Raw genomic sequence first — 21,002 nt, 5'->3', positions numbered from 1 at the left:
TTGCACATGGCAAGCACTATGCCCAAACCTGGATGAAGCCCTGTCTGCCTGCACACACCAAGGAGAGCTGGTGTTACACCTAGCCCTCTGCCACCGCCCCATACACTCCAGGAGACATCCTCCCCCTTCCTCTCCACATACTTTTAACTCAGTTCATTTCAAACACTTTATTAGCATGACAAGCTAAACAAGTTTTGACGAAGGGGAAAGGAGGCAGAGCCCCTTGAGTCTTGGTCTGAAGTTGACACGGAGACTCCAGCCTTTGCTTCCCAGAGGGTTTTGCCTTGCATTGGAGCAGCCATCCTGCCTGTCAGGCACATTCTCTCCACTCCTTCACCAACATAAATCACTGATCCAGGAGGGCCCTTCAGTCTCTGCTGCACAGCAGCACTCATGCTGGATTTAGTACCCAGTGGGATGAAAAATTTACAGTGAGCTTTGGTGGGGCTAAGGTGAGGCTGCTGGGAGGAGAAATTGTGCAGTGCTGGGGCAGCTTCTTCTGTAGGGAGCTGACCGTGAGGAAGTGTGGTGTGGATCCCAGCTGGGAACTGAATTTTTCTGGAAAAAATGCCCTGTATAAGGTCACAGCCCAATACCTGGTCCCTTGCAGAGCCCTGCAACTGTACAGAGTAAGAGTTGGAGGCACCTGTACAGGGCTCAGTGTGAGAGCGGGGATCGTGGCATGGAGCTGGCGGTGAGCAGAGAAATGAGTGGGATGCCACAAACAAATACTTGAGGTCAGAAAATCCCGATTTCAGCTGCCCGCCCCCAGGAGTGATGCAACCAGCACAAAGTGAGTGCAAAGAGCACGAACACACCACTGCCAGGCTCTGTGCCTCACCTGGAAATACTGCACCTCAGCAAGAGGCAAGAGCTCACTGTGGCTGCACAATTTTGTGGCTAGTTAGAAATGGCCAGTAGGGGTCACTGATATATATTTATTTAATTCTATTTTTATACACACACATTTACAAATATACAGAAGACTTGCATAGGCAGCAATTGTAATGGGAAAGCATTGATGTGCAGCATATCCTTCAAGCACAGAGGCTGGGTATAAGTGCCCCTATATATGTCTGAAATACCAGTGTGAGCTGTACGTCGTGCTCTGCTCTAACCCGCGATGGCATGAAAGCACCGAGCTGTGCCAAGCACCGGGGTGCTGCAATGGTGGATTTTTGTCATTGCTCCCCAGTTCTGCCTTCGTCTTCCCTTTCATGTTCACAGAGGTGCTTTGAGAGAGATTCAAAAGATTCAGAGATTCAAGCCTTGAGGGCAGGATATAAGTCTGCTTGTCTTTCTGTGCAGTGCCCAGCACAAGTACATCCCAGCCACAGTGGGTGCCTTTGGGCAGTCCCATATGACAAACAGCATTTTGGGTTGAGTTGGGTCAGCACTGATTTGTTCTTCAGGCACTGATGCTGGGGAACGTGCTTGCTTGTGAAAAGACTCCAGTAGGTTTTTTTGAGGGTTGAATCTCTATTAAAGTCAAAATTGAGTCCCAGCCCTCACTCTTACGCGGTGGGATGGCCTGAACTATACACGTGGGTATGTTTTTAGCAACTGTTTTATTGGCGGGTTGGCTGTATTTGTCTGGTAGGTGTATGCTCCAGGCATACTGGCAGAATGTGTTTGGCTGTTCAGTTCGGCATCCACAGACTTGTTTGACTGTCACAGGCTGGCAGTATTTCCCTAATCTTATTGTTCCTGAAATGCTGTTAGTTTTGGGTGCTGAGCTCCTCTTGTATTGGCCTATCCCAAAATGAAAACTCTGCTCAAACTACGTCTCAGGTCTTTTGGTTTTGGTGGGCTCATCCATCCAAGAAACATCTTTTGCCTATAAGGCTTTCCCAGCTGATGTCTATTGGGGAATCCTCTGTGCAACTGGAGTTAGAGAAGTAGCTGAGGAGGCAAATATTTCATAGAGGTCCCTTCACCACTGCAACTCTCAGGCAGGTGACAGCCTCCAAGGGGCTGTCCAGCACCTGCCATCTTCCTCACTTGACCAGGTTTGATGGAAAACTTGAGAGGACCAAGCCTGCACTGCCTTCTTCTGGTGGGGAGACATTATTTCTGGCATCTCCTTTTTCACTAGCCAAGACCATAGGCACTTCAGAGGGATTTGTCCTTCCACAGGGTGGCACCTGCCCCTCCAGGGGTTCCTTTTATTCAGTTACAAGGGTCTATATAAAGTGCTGCCGGCTGGAAAGTATTTTGAAGAGATTCCTCCCTGCTCTTCACTAAGGGTCATAAATTCAGCTGGTATTTGAGAGAATCTCAAATGTACTTCCAGGACTGTTTGCTGAGGGCTTTACATCCGCCAGAGGCCCCTTAAAATAAAAGGATTATTGGGAGTCAAGTGTTAGATTACCTGGTGCTTGTTAATTGAACTTCAGAGGCTTTAGCGAGCAACTGGCTCTAGCAGGGAGCTGCACTTTGGTATTAACGGTGTTATATAAATGAATCTAATGTAACCTAGCGTCATGCTTCTGCATCATGTCACATCTCTGGGCTCAGGGCAATGGTGAGTCCAGCTCACAGGCATACCGGATATGGGGAAAGGCAGGGCGGATGCACGTGGAGAGGAAGCAGGATTGGGAATCAAGGCCTTCGGGATCTGAGGGAAGAGTGTTTTTTGGTGCTTGGAGCAGGTGACTGGTGCTCAGCCAGCCCAGGTTGAGTTCCTGTCTCCTTTTGGTGGTCTGACCTTGACATCTGATTTTGAGAAGAGTTGAGTTTAATGGAAGCAGTAAATGACAAGACTGTCTGAAAATCAGCCTCTCTTCTTCATTCAGGGCTTATTTCACCTAGACTTGAGAAAAGTTTGAAGATCCTACTCTGACAAATCACTAAAGGAGAGCAAAGTACTCTAATCATTGCTGCCATCAGTGCTCACCCACGGAAACCTGAACAGACCACAGCTGTGAAGGCTCCAGGGCAGCAAGGCCTGGTGGAAATGAGAAACCTCATCAGCTATGAAAATTTCATCAGCTGGCGCTGTGGAAGCAAGAATCTGGAAGTGCAGAGCAGATGGGCAGCCTGGATTCTTGGAGCCATTGTCCTTCTGCTTGTTATCTGACTCCAGCACAGGGAGGATTTGGAGAATTTATGGGGGCACAAGTACCGAAGGCTTTCTTGAAATATCCCTGGCTGACGCGTGGTGTGGTGCAGACAGCACTTGCTGGGCGCTCAGCAGACGTTTTTGCACATTATTCCCAAGGTCATGGAAGTGGGGTCCTGCTGAGCACCTGTCTTTTATTGTGTAAGAGAGGGGACCATTTGGGCAGAGTTTGCAGTACTGTGAGCCTGGTACTACCTGAACGTAAATCTGAAGGCTTTGTAAATGTAGTAGTACGCTGAAGAACATCAAATAAGTTCTATCAGGACTTTTCTGAACTGGGCAAATTTCCTCAGAACTAGGCTCCATTGTTTACTGTGTGAATCATCAATTCATGAGATGTTTGTGAAACAAAGGATAACACGAATGGAAGCAGTGGGTGAGTAAGTCTATGCACTGGGCATGAAAAGCAATGGAAAAAGTACCTGTCTGCACTCAGAGCTGAATGAATGGGATTATTTGGTTAGAAATTAAAATGTACTGATCTTTCAAAGACCCAAGACTAGAACAGCACAGCGGAAGATGTTGCAAATGAATACCAAAGCACATTCACAAGTTGTGTCAGGGTTTGACTAGCTCTTGCCTGGCACACGCTGTCCTCAGCACCTCTCCTTTGAAAAGCAGACAGCTATTCCTTGGAGGGTTTCGGATGGGTTTCTCTATTTACTACTCTACCTTTCTGCCTCCCTCTCCACCTGCTCCCACGGTTGGGTTTCTATATCCCTAGCGACAGGCTGGGATACGCCCCAGGCTGTCAGGTCGTTTCTCAGACCACGGGGCACGTAGGAAGGGGCAGGAGCGGTTCCCGGCCCCCGGCACTGACGGCGGCAGCTCCCGTCCCGACGCCCCTCAGGGCGTTCCCAGGTTCCGGGACAGGCGGGAAGGGACCGGACCGGTTCCCAGCTCCCGTCCCGCCGCCCCAGGGCGTTCCCAGGTCCCGAGGCAGGGGGGAAGGCGCAGTTCGCGGTTCCCGGTTCCCGTCCCCGGCACTGGCGGCGGGACCTCCTGTCCCGCCGCCCCTCGCGCTGCCGGGACCGCCCCACCTCGCCCCGCCCACCGCGCGTGCCATCCGATGACGCAGCCGCGCCGCGACGTGGGGATTCCGCCGGATTACCCGGCGTGCCCCGCGGCAAAATGGCGGCCTGAGGCGAGAGAGCGGGGCCGGGGCCGGGCGGGGGCAAAGTTTGGGGCGGGCCCGAGGCGAGGCCGAACCGGGGCCGAACCGGCCGCAAAGTCACTGGGACCCCTGGTGGAGCCGAGCCCGACCGGGTCAGAGCCGAGCTGGGGCTCTGGGGGCGGGGAGCGGGGAGCGCGACCGGCTGGCGACGAAGCCCCGGGCGGGGCCCTCTACGCTCCTGGGCCTCTGCGGGCTTCGGACGGCGCCCAGCGAGCGGGGTGGGCCTTTCTGTCCACTTGTGTGGCGAGGAATTGTAGAGTTCCCCGAGGACAGCGGGTTCGGGCGGGTCGCACCGTGGCCGGGGGGGGGGGGTGGGTCAGCCAGGCGGGGCGGGGGCCGGGTGCGGGGGGGCGGCGAGACCCCAGGGAAGGGACGGTCTCCGTGGGGAAGGGTGGTGATGCCCCTGCCTCAGTCATCAGGGCGTTAAGGAGCTCTTCCTCCCGGGGAGAGACCCGTGTTAGGAAGCAGTGCACGCACAGGATCGGCAGGCATAACCTGGTCCACGCAGGGTGTAGCTGTTTCTGAGTGATGGAGAGTTAGGTGGTGTGGGGGGTGAGAAAGCAGTATCTCTGCAGGGAGCGTTGCTGGAGTAGGAGCTGCAAAGCGGAACAAGTCTGGGGCAGCAGGTGTGTTAAAGAGCCGGAGTGTAACTGGTAGAGGCAGGGTTGGAAGGGAAGAATCAGCATTCCTCTGGTGTCAGACTCGGCAGGGGTTAATGGGAAATTGTCTGCCAGCCTGGACGTCCTCTCTAGTGCAAGGGATGCTTCCCCCTGTAGAACCAGTGTGCAGCCTCTGGGGAACATAGGGGGACTTTAAAGGAAAACAGGTGAACAGTAAATACTGTGCAGCTTCTGGCTCTGAGCTTGAGCACTCTGCCTAGAGTGGAGTAAAGGATTAAGTGCTAATACACAGATTTTTGGGTGTACGTGAGGTTGCGTTGGTAGGCTTCAGGGTGTGCAAATGATACACAAATCTGGCAAGGCTGAGAATGACCTAGATCTGAGAGATGCCAGGTGGATCTTGTCCACTGAAAAGAATCATCCATCACAGGTAGATAGTTCTGTGCCAGTGAAAACTTTTCAGAGCTATGCATTTCTGTTTTACAGATTCAGAGAAGGAACTGGGATAAAGGGCCTATATAAAATGAAGCCATGAATCCTTACTGAATCTTCAGACAGCAGGTAAGAAAGCCAGGAATGAGCTGTTGCTGAGTCAGACTGTGTTCTTTTTGTACCACTACTCGAATTTTTTGAGAACATATGAACCACATACCTGAAACAGTGGCCCTCTTTGTGGTGTTCTCTGCATCATAGTAGGCCTGTGTTGCCAGAATTGAGAGACATGGGGTGTCAGTGAAATGGGAGTGACCCTGAGAAATTCAGCAAGAGCTTCTGGAAAGAAAAGTTCAATTAAAGATGTAAGCCAGTGCTCTTGACATGCCATCTGGGAAAGCAATCTTAAATGTGCTCTATCAGTGCCAAAGTAGCCATACTGTCTGTGTAATTCACAAGAGATCTGCCCAGCCATAATCCAGATGAAATCCTTTCTGGTGATCCTGCTCTTGCAATAATAGCAATGTCAAAGTTAGGTGGTTCTGGTGGCCCTCTGTTCTGTCAGGTTATTTGTTGCACCATATTATTTTTCCACACAAATTTCACCTGTTCTGGTGATGGGTGGTGCAGGTGTACCTGAGCTCACTGTTGAGATCCAGTTTAGAGGAGCAGCTGTTTGGTACCCAGCAGCTGGTTTTTTGATTGTACACTGTCAGATCACCTTTAGAACAACTTCTTGTTCTCTTCTTCACTTCCTAGTGGATCACTGCAGAAAGCACCTATATCCATCCCAGCAGTGCTTTGCATACAGTGTGGTTTAGCTTCTGGTTTTAAATCAGTGCTTAAGCTACCAGGTCTTAGCTGTGGTATCAAGAGGAGTTTTTCAGTCCTTTGCAGGCACCCAGTGCTCTTGAAATCCTGTGAGTGCATTTCAGCAGGGCCAGTGGAGCTCCAAAGGGCAGCCCGTGGTTATCTTCATCTTTAATATTAACAAGACATTGGGTCAGGAGGGGATGAGTTACTTGCCAAGACCTGTTGCCTCTTCACTCTCCAGCTTTCTGAACTAATAATGACCTTGCATGCTTTTCCACCCTCTTTCAAGTTGTTTGTTGGCTGCTGCTAAGTCACTTGCTTTGCAGCCAACAAACCCTCAGTTCTTATCTCTGCCATCCACCCTAAATACAGTCGTCGTATAGCTTGTCAGGGAGATAGGCTAAAGCCTTGAAAAAGATGTAGTCTTTTGCAAGTCTGCCTGCTTCTTGTCTCAGAGCAGAACAAATCAAGTCAGATGGACAAATGATTTTTGTCTGTCATGCTGATCTGAATGGTATCAGAGCTGGCTTGGAAAAAGGGCTTGTGGCAGCTGGTGTGGCATATAAAGTGTTTTTAAAAAGGCAAAGAAAGCCAAGCTGTTTGAGAGGTAGCAAAGAAAATGAGTAAAATGTAGCTGTATTTTTTGGTAGTTGATTTGATGCTTGTGAGTCTTAGAGCCTGATGGTTTTCTGAAGGTGAGCTCCCTAACCTGTTAAGATGTCCCCCATGTTTTATGGAGAATCTACTGAAAACTGGATTCTGAGATTTCCATGTGTCACCACATCTACAGTGTAGACCCAGGAAGCAGTTCTGGAGGTTATGTCCTGACTAATTTACTGTGTTATGTATTTGTTGTCATGGGCCTTGCTTCTCCAGCACAGAGTGACAACAGAACTCTCTGCTTTGTGTAGCTGGGAAAAATGCAACATGTAGAGGTCTCAAATGAGCCTGCATGTGATGCAGATTGAGGGTGGGATTCCTCTGCTAATGAATGAGGATCTGGATTGACACCTTTTTGATTCATCTTGCTCTTTTTACTGGGCTTGTCAGGATCTGGAATTCTCATAACAGAGCAGATTTTCTTGACCATTTGACTTGATTAATGCTTTGAGAGTAAATTTAAAGTCCTGAAACTGGGTATATTCATCTCCTTGCTTGAGGGTTCTTGAGGGTTTTTCGTTGGGAAGGTATCTCCTTTCTGTATGACACCCTGAGCTTTGGAGAGAGAGTGCTTGTTGGCATTCAAGCCAGCTGTGTGTATTTCAGATCACTAGTAACTGGGTAAATACGATCCTCTCTGAGATTCTTTTACACGGGACTGCAAAGGAACTATGTGTGTAACCTATGCAAACAGGACAAATGCCTTAGGGCATGAAATCATCCATCCTGTTTCCCTGCCAGTTCCCCTACCTGAGGGCTTTTCCTTAGATCTAGATTGGCTGAGTCTGTAACTGTAGGAGGAAGAATGTTACTTTTTAAAGTTGAAATACCTTTACAGCTGGTTGGAAGGGAGATGTTATGGTCAGAAAGATACCTAATTTCTGCCACAGATTTACTGTGTTCAGATCATTACTGTTTCTTACTCTTTTTTCTTTTCTTGGAAAATACTAACACCAGTCTTACTAGGGATTTGAGGATGAACCCCTAAGTATGTAGATGCTTAGATAGTGTGGTGTTGAATGCTTTAGTAAAGCTTAGTGGAGGAGAAATGAAAAGGGTATTTTAAGCTCTGACTTCAAAATGAAGCAGACCTCTGTGTGATCCATTGTCCTATGTATTCTGTAGCATGGTGAAATTGCTGTGGAGTGCAAGTCAGGCCCTGCCTTGTTCAAGGCTAGTGGGCACTCTGAGACATCACTGTTTTTGCCTTCCCAGGAACTATTTGCTTGTTTTGCTCACGTCTAACCTTGCCTGAATCTTTTTGGCTTCTAGGACAATTTTCTCCTTTTTACTTTGTTGTTTGTTCCATTCTCAGAAACCGTTCTCTTCATTGTCAGGATGTTCATATATGGTTTTATTCCAAATCTGCTCAGCCAGAGAGGGCCAAAAGCAGCAGCTTGCAGGATGTTTCGTCGTTGGAATGACACGAGCCAGCCCCTCCAGAGTGTCCTCCTGGGACAAGCTGCTCTTAGGAAGGAAATGGTGTGGAAAACCATGTAGGAGTGTGAGAATAGCTTTGCAATGGTTGGAATGCAGTGTAAGCATCACTTGGGTGGGCTCAGTTTTCCTCTGCTTTTCAACAATGCTAGGTGCCAAGCCTGAGGAAGACTGCTGTGCAGGGGTAAAGGAGCTGGAATGTATTCTTCAGTTGAGGTGAATGCAATTCAGTGAAACTGATAGGCATCAAACTGAATAATGATTTTAAAGTATTTTCACATGATGTCTAATCTGTGGAAATTCACTACCACATAATAGCACTGAGGCTAAGAGCTGAGCGGGATTCAGAAAAGATCAAGCACTTAGGAGTGGAAATGTTCAGACTTGCTTTAGTTAAAGAACTTGTTTTAGAAGGTGTATTTTTCAGACCTAATCCAATCTCTTAACAGGTAAAGGTTTGAAGAAGTGGCAGTGTGTACCATAATTGTCCACTGAGGCTTCTTGCTTCAGCTACTAAACCACCTTAATGTACTGGTCTGTGTCAGGGGCAAGGTATTGAATCATTTACGTGCTATGTTAGGCTGCTCGCTGACCTTGCTTTTTGTGGTAACTGCATTAGGGAAAAAAAAACAAATCACTAACCAAAGAACAAATCCACAAAGCACTGCAGCTGCTCTGATTAGTCCTGGTAGTTGAGGATTGAGGATTTTATTTCCTGGTGAAGAGCAGGGTCTGTGGAAAGATAGTGCGGTTCCTCGAGGAGGACTGTCTTACTGATAAATGTGGAGACTGCAGCTATTGTCATTTCATGCTGAGTGGTCAGGCAGAGCACTTGCTGCTTCTTTTTGTTTGTAAGAGGGGAAAGAATGTGTGGAGTTTGGCCTCTCCACGTTGCAGTCTTGGTGTGGACTTTGGTCTGTAAGGTGTCTGAAAGGCATGGCTTTAAGGCTGTTCAAGTGAGTTCTGGTATGTTGTAGCATGAGCCTCAGTGTACTAATGTCTGTGAAGACAGTTTGTGTCCTGTGCTCATGTCCAATCTGTTGAGGATCAGGAGAATCATCAGTGCTGCAAGTAGGTATAAATTCAATTTGATGTGTAGGCTAATAAAGATAAGCAGCAGTGGCATGAAGATATGTATAAAAAGCGGTGTGTTTGTAATGTTTGCCTAAATGCAAGGGGAACTGAAGGAGGGAGTCTGTGTATTTTCAGAGACAGAAGTACAAGATCCCTGTATGGGCCCTATGGGCTTCTTTGGGAACATGTGCTTTAGGGCACATGTCCTTAACCCTTTTGTGGCAGGGCTAACAGCTGAGAATAAACAGTTACTAACTTGCACTGATGTTTTGTATTGCTGTTAAAGTGAAATGGTCAGGATTGGAAAGTAAGTTTTCCTACAAGGCTTAGACTGATTTTTAGGCAGAGAGTATCTGATCAGCTTCTATGGCAAGAGAGAGCTGGTTTAAATTTCTGATTTCTTAAGGGTTAGCAAATTCAGACCTGGAAGTCCCACAGTGACTTCTATGTCTTTGGTTGAGTTCTGTATTTGTATTTTAGCTCTGTGATAAAGCTGGCTTTGGGGATGTTGTAGGAGTCATAACTGGATTTTCTTACTCTTGTGTTAAAGTCTCAGTTGTCCAGTTGTGTTAATGTAACACTCATGCTCAAATGGTTCTGAAATCAAAAGGGACAGATAAGGTAGTCTCACTATTGAGGAATTACACATAGGCTCATAAAAAGCCTTAGGCGAGTTTTACTTTACAGCATTTGTTTCAAAAGAATATAAGTTATTTTCCCAAGGTAATAATTAGATAATTGTTGTGGCTGTAAGGTTTTTGACCATTATTTTGGCATATGCTGCTCAAAGTAACTGGTTTTGGACCTGCATGTGTCTTACTTCACAAGCTCTCTGCAATTCTCAAAGATGCCTTGCTGCTCTGTCTCCTGCATCAGATTTCTTCCTGCAGCTTTAATGTTCATTAGTGATGACTCTGCTGCTGCCCAGCAGGAAGATTAAAAATATTCTAGGGAGATGAGTTGAAATCTGGTCTCTCACAACTGAATAGTGATTGCAGTTAAAGCTACTGTTCTGGTATTTTTTTTCCCCAGAGTATTTTATTTATGATTTTTTCATTATGGAGAACTCTTCTGCCTTCTCTTTTATCTGTGGGAGATTCATACCCAGTGTATTGTATGAAAAGCATTTTCAAATGGGGAGAAACAGTGGAAAATGATAGGATGTTTGTGCTTAAAATTAAGTTGTTTTAAGTAACCTTTCTTGAGAATGGACTTCAAGCTTACATCCTGCCTTAAAGCGCATTTATTTTTCTGAGCAGAAAGTGTCTTGTGCACTAAAGTATGCAGAATATCTTTATTTCCCTTTCTAAATTTAAGCATCGCTTACGCTACACTTATGTGAATACTGGAAAATGAAGACTTTGCTCAGAAGGGTTTTCTCAGGTAACTGCATTTTGCTAGAGATACACTCTGTTATTAGATATCTGTGTAGGCACTCAATCCAATTTCTTCTATGACTGATGTGGAGAGTCATTTTTGGCCCACGTCTTGTACCAGTTTGGTTTGATTCCTGAAAGCAAATCATCCTTGCTGGGCTGCAGAATTTTGGTAGATTCTACTTATAAACATATTCATTTTTTCCATGATTAGATGATGCCTTTGCAAATAGGTCCCCAGGTGTATCTGAAGTAACTATAATAGAAGTCAGTGTCATCAAGGCCCCAGCTGGATGGGGCTGTACTGCTGTGCAGCTCCAAAGGTGATTTACTGCCTGACTGACAACTTGCAATATAAACATTAGTCCAAGCATGATCTTGTCCCAAAACCCCGCCTACGCAGGGAGCCAGGAGTCTTCCTGCCACGCGCCATAAATCGTTTATGGTTTGCTCATGCCCGTACATTTGAAAAGCAGCTGTGGAGTGGGGATTAGCAGTTTGCAGAAGGCCCGTGCAGGGCTAAATTAGGGTCTCTTGCTCTGGTGGTGAATACCAGTATTGGAATAGCAGGAGTGCTTCTCAGCAGTGGAAGGCAATTTACTCTGGGAATGGGGGTGGGTTCAGGGTATCTGTGGGGGTGCAGCAGCCAGGAGAGAGCGTTGGATTGCAGTGCTCCAATTTGAGCTCTGAAGCCTGATTGATAGCTGCCCAGCACTGTGTGGGGTTGAACAAGTCATTGTTAGTTCTGTGGCTTTAACACTTTATTTATATATTTATTATTTATATGTATTTTACACATATATAGAGAGACACGAAATGTAAGCCTACCTCTTCTGTCTCCTAGGAGCTGAAGGATGATAAAGTTTTTCAGTGTTTTTTTTACAGTGTGAAGAGTGATTTCCCTTTTGCTAGCCCACGGTAGCAGAATCAAATGATATGCAAGGCCATTTGGGGCTTCACAACTAATTTTAAGCTTTTATAAGAAGTTTTACTGTGCCACTTGGATTTATTACAGCTTTGTAACTTCAGCTTCCAAAGGAAAACTATTTTTGTGCTGGCTGTGATAATTTAAATTACCTCCTGGAGCTTCTAATGACTAACTCATGTTTATGGTGAAAGCTTCCATTTATCCAAAGCCTGAAAGCACAATCTGTTTGGTAGTATAACTCTAAATGGATTGATGCTTTATATCAATGGCAAGTACATTGGAGCCTAAAGTCAATTGGTACCTCCAAGTCTTGCTGTAATAAAGAGAATATGCAGGTTTTGCTGTACAGATGGGACTAGACAGTGCAGTTCAGAGATCTGTGTGCTGGCTGAAGGACCAGCTGCTGAGTAAAGCAGTTATGAGTAGATAATTTTCAGCTGGGTTGGTTACTCATTAACGAATTCTTTCTTGGGTGGGTTTGGTAAGACTCCAGGTGGAATGTGTCAGCAGGGTGTCCCCTCCAGATGCATCAGCTGAATGTGAGTGCTTCCAGACTGTACCATGAGCATCCATGGGGCCACGGGCAAAGATGGTGGTCTCTGGGTAAAGCAGGTGTTTGTTTCCAATACAACACAATTAGGAGACTTCTTACTATTTTATTGAAGGTTCTGCATGGGCTTTTTTCTCAAATAAGACCATGTTCCTGGAGCTTTCTGCTGTTCTCACGTCTGTTGGAGGTTTGGGGAGAGTAGCTGGAAGGGCTGATCCTAGGCTTATTTTTCTTAGTGCTTTTGGTGAAAGGCTCCATCTGCTGAGATGGAGGGCAGATAGCACCAAATATATTTGTGGCTGTTTGTGTGGGTATTTTGAGATTTGGATGGCACTTTTCTAATGAGCTGTAGGTCATTTCATGTCAGATTGGCTGAGTTTCCATTGAGCTGGTTCTTTGTTGCAGCAATGCATATGGATTGTGTATGTTTTGGGATCCTTATTACCTATCTCAGATGGAGAGGGCTTTCCTCCTCTTTGCTACCTCCTCTCTCTCCCCAAGAAAAAAATCATCACCTGGGGAGCTGTTGACCTCCAGATGGAATTAGATATTTTGCTGTTATTTATGTAGACCTTTCAGATGTATACAGAGGTAGAGAGGGCGTGGATGTGTGATCGTATTTTGAGCTTTCCCACCTTCTCCGTGTTTTTGATACTGAAGTTGGAATTCACCCTTCCCTTTTCCCTGGGAACTGATGTGAAGGAATTGTTGTCACCCAGAGCAAAGCTCAATCTGCTTTGCCTCGGGGCCCTGTCTCTCCAGGTTAGGACTTTGCCTGAGTTTTACAGGCAGCAGTTTGTTTATGAGCTTTTGTTACATGAATCTTGTTGTGTGGGTCTGAGGGGTACTGCTGTTCAGAGCAGTGGAAATCTCAACTCAGCCAGGATAGGAAGGGGAGGAATAGAGTTAGTACAGTTAACTCATCCCCCCCCACACACCCTCCTTTCTTCCCTGTTTCCTCACCTGCCCAGCTGTGTAGTAGGTTAGCAGTACGTGTCTGTTCTTATTCTTATGAAAGTAGACTTTGTTCTCTGAAGACTGCTAATCATGCCCCATGGGGGTGTAATCAGTTATAAGGTATTTAATACAGTGCAGGCGGGAACAGGCTGCCTGGCCGGGCTGGCAGATTGCAACACTACAATTATAAAGGGCCCCTTTCCCCCACTCACCCACCCACCCGTGGCAAGATGAGGGTACCTTGAAACAGTATTGAGTCTATGAAAAGTAAAGATGTAGTGGGGGAAGGGAGAGGAGAGGCTGTAGAGGCAGCTCCTATTCTGGGAAACAGGCAGACCTACATTCTGTGAGAGCTGCAGCCATTGCACATTGCACTGTTGAGACTTGTGGAGTTTGGGTGCCATCACCATCGAAGTGGATTGCACAGGAATGGCCCTTGGCAATGTGTAGAACAGCAGGGGCTTCTGTCCTGTCTGAAATGGGTTTTCTTTTGGTGACTGGGGTTGGAGAGGTATGGAGTGGTTAGAAGGGGAGAATCCCATTCTCCTGCATGCAGTGATTTAGACACCTAATCTGTAAATCCTGCCAGGCTTCTATTTATATCTTCTGATATAAATCTATTGGTAAATTTGGCCTTCCATGCCTCATTCTTCCAAGTACTGGAGCTACTGCAGCTTATGAAGGGAACAGGTAGCCTGAGGCCTGGAATTTCAACAGGCATGAGAAAGTCTACTGGACCTCGGTCTGGTCTGGTCTTGTTACTTAATATCAGATCATTTGCCTCTGTGAGGGCCTTGAAATGCACATGTGGGGTGTGGAGCAGCTGGGCCGCAAGCCTTATAAATCATCCCTGCTCCAGCAGCCTGCTAGATGCATGGGTATGTCTCTGGAGTTTATGGCTACATTGACCTTTCCCCTTTGAGGTTCCCTAGAGGTTACAATGTTTCAGCCCTTAATTGGCTCTCTCTGAATTTCCTGACACTGTTTCGTGTCTGTTACATTCAAGTCAGATATATTCCTGCTTCAGTACCCTTGAGAGTGTTGGTTTTCCTGTTTGGTGCTGAGAGAGCACTGGCTATTGAGTCTCAGAGTTAGTCCTTAACACTGGGATGGATTTTTAAGGTTTTCAGGAGTGGGTTGTTTAGTTTGTTTAGTTGTGTTGCACAGATTAAGTGCAGTTTCACAATGTGGGGAGTTCACAATGTAATCTTGAGAATTCTGCTGACAGTTTCACATCTGAGGCATCCTTCAGAGTAACTTCATATTTGAGAATGTGAATTCTTTGGAAAGCTTTAGGATTTGTAGGAGTGCCTTATGAAGGAGGAATAATGTTTTTTCTGACTAGAGTGCAGAGTCTCTGCAGCTCTAAAATGATGAGGTTCTGAGATAAGAGGTTACCTGATGTCTTGGGTATTTGTACATTAAATTTGTCTTCTCTTGATCACTGAAGTGACCTGGTGTCAGTGCTGTAGTGGAAGAATGTTGTACCGTGAAGGTCAAATCTGTGTGTGTGGGCAGTGGAGAAAAGCCCAGAAGGATTTTAGTGTAATGAGGAAGTGCCTCCATCCCAGAAAAGCTACTTGACTTAAGGTAGGATGGTTTTCTAGGAGTAGAAAAAGACCTGGATTCTTCCAAGCATCCCTGTTGCCCAAAGTCAGTTTCTTATTCAGCCCTGGCCCCTTAGCTCAAGAGGTCTCAGTGTTATATTTGTCCCTTGTTTTATAGAAAGTCAGGGAAATTCCCTTCCCCGGCTCTACTGTTCCCCGGCACTCTTCCTGCCCTGGACTGTGGCTACTTTGCAGCCCGGGTGGCAGCACTTCTCCCTATGGCTTGCATGCCCAATTGAGAACTCTCCTGCCTTGCTGTTTCTCTTGTCCCATTGGCTCAAGAAATTGCCTGGAGAACTCGACCCTCACACAAATGAATTAGGGGCTGAAGCTGTTGTTAAGGTCCTGACAGTGGCCGTGCAGGCAGCGTGGGGAGGGAGCATGGCGGGTGTCAGCAGGGTGGGTGTGTGGGCTTGCTACTTGTTTTCCTTCTCTGCCTGATGAGGAATGCAATGTGTTTGCCTTCCTTGGCCTGTGGTTGCAGCCGCATTCCTGCAGTGGGAGTCAGCACGGCGGGCGGCGTGCTGTTCATGCCCCGTGGCTACATGCTTTCAGCTCCACATCAAAGGTGTATTTTGTGTGTAGCTTGTGCCATTCCTGGCCACACCTGGTGGCCTGCAGGCATGCAGGAGGTGGAGTTTGGCTGTGTTTGCAGATGGCATTCAGGGTTCAGACTTTTTGCTTGTGGAAAGGCTGGAGCTGAATCCATGCTAAACAACCCCAGGAATGCACTGGGGGAGCTGAGCGGCACAGTCACTCCAGGGGCATGTCCTAGCAGCAATGTTTTCCTTTATAGCTGCAGCAAAATAACTCATGCCTGCTTCTCCGAAGGAACTGACTGTTTGCTTGGGTGTGTTGTACGGTTTAATTTACACCGATAAGGCCAATTAAGGTTGGTTGGTCCCCCCTGCAGCCTGTGTGCTCTTGGCAATCAGTAGATGATTGAGTGGTTCATGCCATGCAGCTCTGCTCAGTACACGAGATGTCTGCCTGGAGATGGAATGGCTCTGGGATTTAACCCGGGCAGGAGTGCTTCCCCCAGTCAGTGGTAAATGTTCTGTTCCAGCTTCTTCTAGAAAATCTTTCTAGCTGGTACCCCAAGAGCTGAGGACAGGAAGTTTGCTGAAGGATGGCAGATCAGGATGTAGCTGTTATTTTGGGATTCTTGACATGGCATCTGTTTTGAGAAATAGTCACTAGTTTGCTATGTACTCGTCATGCAAGCCATCCTTGTCCTCTGTAGAAGTCTTTCATTTGCCTGGCACAGGGAAACGTGATCAGGTTTGGTAGTGTCATTATAGGCAGCCCATAGGCAGTGCTTGTGGCAGACTATCTTCTGTGTTCTGGGTAAGCCCAGGGCTGTTCATTACCCCATTTGCTTGATCTTTTGCAGTTTCCTTTTTGGCAATTTCTAGTAGCCTGAAATTCTGTGATCTGCCAGTCATTTCCTTATTAAAGTTAGTTGTCTGCAGAAGACCTCCCTACTGCCATCCTTAGATAGTAGCAGGAAAGAAAGAATTTGCTCTGGCTTTATAGCTTAGTTTTTGCTTTTTAGCTGTTGCCACACTCACCTCGTGAGTCACTGCAGAACTCACTGCAAAGAGGTCCATGCCACCCTCTCTGCCCAAAGGCTGTATCACTTCTCAAAGCTGGATCTCAGTGATAGATGTTTAAGGGAATGTTACTTGTTCCAAGGCTCTTAGCATTGTGAAACAGTTGGAAATTATTCACATTGGGCTCTCTTCTCTTTTGGTTTTATGTAAACTGTGCATTTCATTTCAAACTAGTTGCCACTGACTCCATACGTGACTGTTAGGGCTTGGATGCTGAGAGAGTGTGTTGTCTGAATCTTCATTTTCCTTCCTCTGTTCTGTAGTAGTAGACTGGACAATATGCCCTGCAGCAACAGGAGGTGGTAGTAAAATATAAGTAAGTCTGAAATTGGATTGTGTGGCAGGTTACTGCTGGAACATTTAAGTGTGTATAATCATTGCCATACTGCCTATTTCAGCTTTGTCATGCAATACAGGCTATGGCTGCAAAGATGGATCTCTTGTTTTGGATTACATACTGCTTCTGCTGACACTTTCCAGTTGCCAGGAAAGGAGTGAGGGAATAAGGATGAAATAGATGTGATGTTGGCCAAGGAGGAAGTACAGCTGATTATTGGCCTTTTTCCATCCTGTCAGTGAGTTTTAATATGTTGTGGAGAGAAAGTCTCTAAGTCCTTGTTTTGGCTTCCGTGCTCTGGACTTCGAGACTAGTAATCCAGGCCTCTTTGCTCCCGTATCCGGTCAATGTGTTCCTCCGGCTAGAGCTGTAACCCTCCCAAGTAGCTAGATCTCCCCCTGGTGGAACAGAGAGCAGAAGGCGCTGCTACGGCTGGACGGTAAAAGTGGGAATTGCTCTGATCCTGGGCACCTTGAGCCAGCAGCAGATGTAGTGTTTGTCCAGTTGAAACATTCCTTAGTCCAGAGTCACAGACTCAGCAGAGCCGCACTCATGCAGCTGCATGAAGGTGAAGGCATGAGTGAACAGCTCACTGTCGATACTGAACAAACACTTTGTCTGTGCAACATCTGCCTGGCTATGTGCTGGCATTCCTCCATGGTCTTTGCCCTTAGATTAGCAGTGAGCTACTAACTCTTTGAGTTGTCTGAAATTTTACAAAAAAAAAGGTACCTGGAATGTGATGGCTGGCTTTCTTTAAGATATCTGGGGTTTATTAGTCCTCAGTTAGAGCCCCTTTGAAGGTAGGTGATTTCACTTGTAGCTCAACTATTTCTCATTCCCTGCATGCTCTCTGAAGAGCTGCATAGGGTTTACTTATGGGCGATCTACAGAAGGGAGCCCTGTGTAGGGGAGGAGCTTGTCTGTTTAGCATTACTAAAAAGGAGTGGTTTTCCTTAACCTTAGAATATAAATGGACTTATGCTATCCCAAAGGACAACAGTGGTAAAGGCTTTTCAGTTTTACAAGCGCAATGGCAGGCAGGGGATGTGAAGTAGACTGGAGAAGCTGACCTTGTGGTAAAACTGAAGTGATGGGCCTTTGCTGCAATTGCCCCTTGAGACAATTGATGCTCATAATTAGCTCCAGCTGAAGAACAGCGCTGGTGCTAGCAATGATGACAGGTGTGGAAGGAGGTAGTTAATGGGAACTCTCTGTGACTCATCTGCCACAAAGAGAAGTTGTGTCTGAGGGAAGAGTTGAAGCAACCCAGCTTGGTCACAAGTGGGGAATTTGTGGTTATCCCCCTCCAAGGGAGGAAGGTGAACCTAGGAGGTACACTACAGTATGTACAGAAGGACAAGCAGTGTAGCCCATGACTGCTGGTGACAGGCAGCCTCCCTGTGCCAGGCAGGGGGTGGAGTTGTGAGTCCCCTCTGCTGTGACTGGGATCCTGCTGTTAAAAGGACTGACTGGAGCCCAGGGGAACAGGGAGAGAGGAGCCATAGTCAGTTGCGTGCTTTACAGAGGTCATCAGTGAAAGATAGGTGGGTGGATCTGTTTGTTTTTCCTAAGCTGGATTAAGCCATGTTATATTTCTGTGACTGAACTCAGAATGAAATCTCTCAGTAATGCAGTGGTGCTGAAGACTAAGAGAATCATTAAAAAAAAACCCAAACAAAACCAAAAAACCCAAACCAAACAAAGGAGGCAAACTGAGGCAGATTAACTACAGGACCACACCACAAAAAAAGAGAGAAGAAGCTCCAGGGTTACATGCTGCTGTATTATTTACAGTGTTGAGACAAGTTTAGTGCCTGTTCCTGCCCCTGGCTCAGGCTCTGAATCTGCTAAGCTAAAAGCATGGATTTGAAAGCCATCTCCTTGTTCTGCCTTTGTGGCCTGTTGAGATGACTACTGCCAGTGTGTACAGGAGTGGATGCTCTAACACTCAGTATTGAGCCTGGATACAGAGGCTGAGTGAAAGCCAATGAGGAATACTTGCTTTAGCCTCTAAAGCGGGCAGTGGCTGTCACATGGGTTAAGTGGGAGATCTCTGTGCCTGGTAGGAATCCTGCTTTGCAAGGTAGTCAGTAGCAAAACCAATTGTAACCGCTGGTAAGAGAAAGGGCCAGGCTATAATCAGCTTTGGGAAAGGGCTGTGATGACCCATTTTCTCTCTCATCCCTTTGGCTGGATAGTTTTACTCCTCAAACATCACTTTGCATGTCTCAGTACTGCTCTGCTTTTCCCACCGGCTTACAGCAAGTTATTGCTCATTGTAGGTGGTGCGAGGTTCAGGCAGCTAGGTTGAAGAGCACCCCACTGCTGTCCTCACACAACACTGGTGTCACTGGTTCTACTTCATTATGCTGACTGCTGTATGTATTCAGTGCCATAGAGATCATAAAATATTTCTGTGCTGCATCTTCTCTGATGAATAGCACAGAGAATGTCTCAAGTTCCCACGGCAATGCATCTGAATGTGCTTCTGTCACCAAAGAAAGAGGGACTTCCAGATAATGAAGATTTGAGGATTTTGTCTGAGAAAGGAGTTGGTGGTGAAGCTGCTTATTATTTGTTTGCCTGCCTTTGGATGTGCCTCTGACTGATACATAATCTGGAAAAAGAGGAAGCTGACATTTGGCTAATGGCAGAGATGGCCTGTGTTGTGCAAACTACAGCTGGACCCCTGGACATGCTTAACTGTTCAGCTACAGATGCAGCTGCACAATCACCCAACAGTTAAGCCTGTACCATTCTCTGCCTCTCATATCTGACCATCTGCTAGGGAAAAGCTAATTAAACCAAAACGATTCTTGCTGGGATTAAACCCCAGCAGCAGAAAAAATTGAGTATAGTACAAATATTGTTCTACTACTGGATCAGGGCTGCTGCTTTATTTGTTCTTATAAAGAATTGCAGCTATTCAACTCAGTTGCTGTCAGGTAGGTGTTTAACTCACGCACACTTTCCTTTCTCTTTTCTATCTCAGATCATTCTTGTTTTAGGTGCAAGAAATAAGACTGTCTTGCTGATTTTTTGTTTTTTTGCAGTTCTTTCTTATGACAGCTGAGTCTATTTTTCTTTAACTTGCAACTTAATGCAAAACCAGTGCAGAAAACTGGGTTTTTGTCCTAGTGCCTCAATTGCTCTACTTCTGGAAAGGAAATTGTTCCTACCTTCTTTGCATGTATTTATGGTGACAGTGAATCCTAGACTTGGTGTGGGTCCACATACTTTATCGTTACATCAGTGTGAAGCTGAGACTTAAGACCAAACAGTTTAGTGCAAAAATATATCTGCAGGCCCTTGAGAATTGAAGTTTAAATCTTATAAAACCAAAAGTGTGTAAGTGTGGTTTCCTTAGCAGCCAAACCCTTGTGTACCTACAATCTTTGATGCCATGTGATCTGGGCTTCAAAACAGCTCTTTCAAAAAACAAAAAAAAAGAACTTACAGTTTTATGGTTCAGGTTGATTTCAGGGCTGCTCTGTGTACTCAAGTGACAGTTCACCACTTTATTCAAAGTTGTGGCACAATTTAGTTTCTGAAGGCCAATGAGGGATTTAGTTCTCTTCAAGGGGCTCTGAGAGGATTCTTGATGATATCTTTCTGTGCTAAACTTGGAAAATTTGCACTGAAGAGGAAGTTAGTTCTACACATAGTAGCTCAGAGTCAGCAGTAGAAGGTGGCCCTGAGGAGAGAGAAATGTTTGTGTTGCTGGTATGGGTGTGAGGAAGACTGGTAAGCTCAAAGAGACACAATTGAAAAAGCAGGTAGAGATGAAAGAGTGCCAAGAGAATTAAGATTAATTTAATTTTTGTATCCAGGAGGAAGAGTTCGAATAGTTTTTAATGAGGAGTGGAAAGAATGCTGCTAATTTTAGAATTGTTGAAATTTAATTTTGACAGATATGTTTCCTGGGGAAACGCTGTGGGAACCGAGGAGATGAGAGATGATGTTAGAGTGTGGGTTTGTAGCATGTTAGGTCTGTGACCTGGGATTTGGTTTGTGTATGTGCTTGCCCCACAGTTAACACGGAACATATGTTGGTAGAAGAGGGTCGGTGGTGAGACACTGTGCCTGGGGGCAGTTAGATAACGTGCTCTAACTCCACACTCCAGTTTGCTCGATAAACTGTTGGTGAGCCATACCCTTAGGAATGGGCAAGTGGGGAGCATTGGCTTCCCGGAACTGCTCCAGGGATGTTGGACATCAGCAAGCAAAAGCTGTGTGGGAGTATGGAAAACAGTGTACAGTGTGAGTATTTCTGATCACCTTTTCCATCTTGCTTGGGGAA

At 46.2% G+C, this 21,002-nt stretch overlaps 1 protein-coding gene across 4 annotated transcripts in view; it reads left to right on the top strand.

The window, feature by feature from the left end:
- The first annotated feature begins 4,246 nt into the window (after positions 1-4,246).
- The window catches only part of TJAP1 (tight junction associated protein 1), a 40,297-nt gene continuing 23,541 nt past the window's right edge, over positions 4,247-21,002 (top strand). For 2 of the 4 annotated variants that reach the window (XM_050972416.1, XM_050972418.1), the window contains exons 1-2: positions 4,247-4,387; positions 5,402-5,476. The gene's annotated coding sequence lies outside the window, so the exon portion shown is untranslated. Of the gene's footprint in view, positions 4,388-4,416; positions 4,514-5,401; positions 5,477-21,002 lie in introns of those variants that run through there. The other 2 variants (XM_050972417.1, XM_050972419.1) reach the window with 1 other exon arrangement.

This window comes from Serinus canaria, chromosome 3 (genome assembly GCF_022539315.1).
Source record: "Serinus canaria isolate serCan28SL12 chromosome 3, serCan2020, whole genome shotgun sequence".
Lineage (NCBI taxonomy): Eukaryota > Metazoa > Chordata > Aves > Passeriformes > Fringillidae > Serinus > Serinus canaria.
Note: the sequence above shows the minus strand (reverse complement) of the source record. Positions and strands in the feature narration are given on the sequence as shown.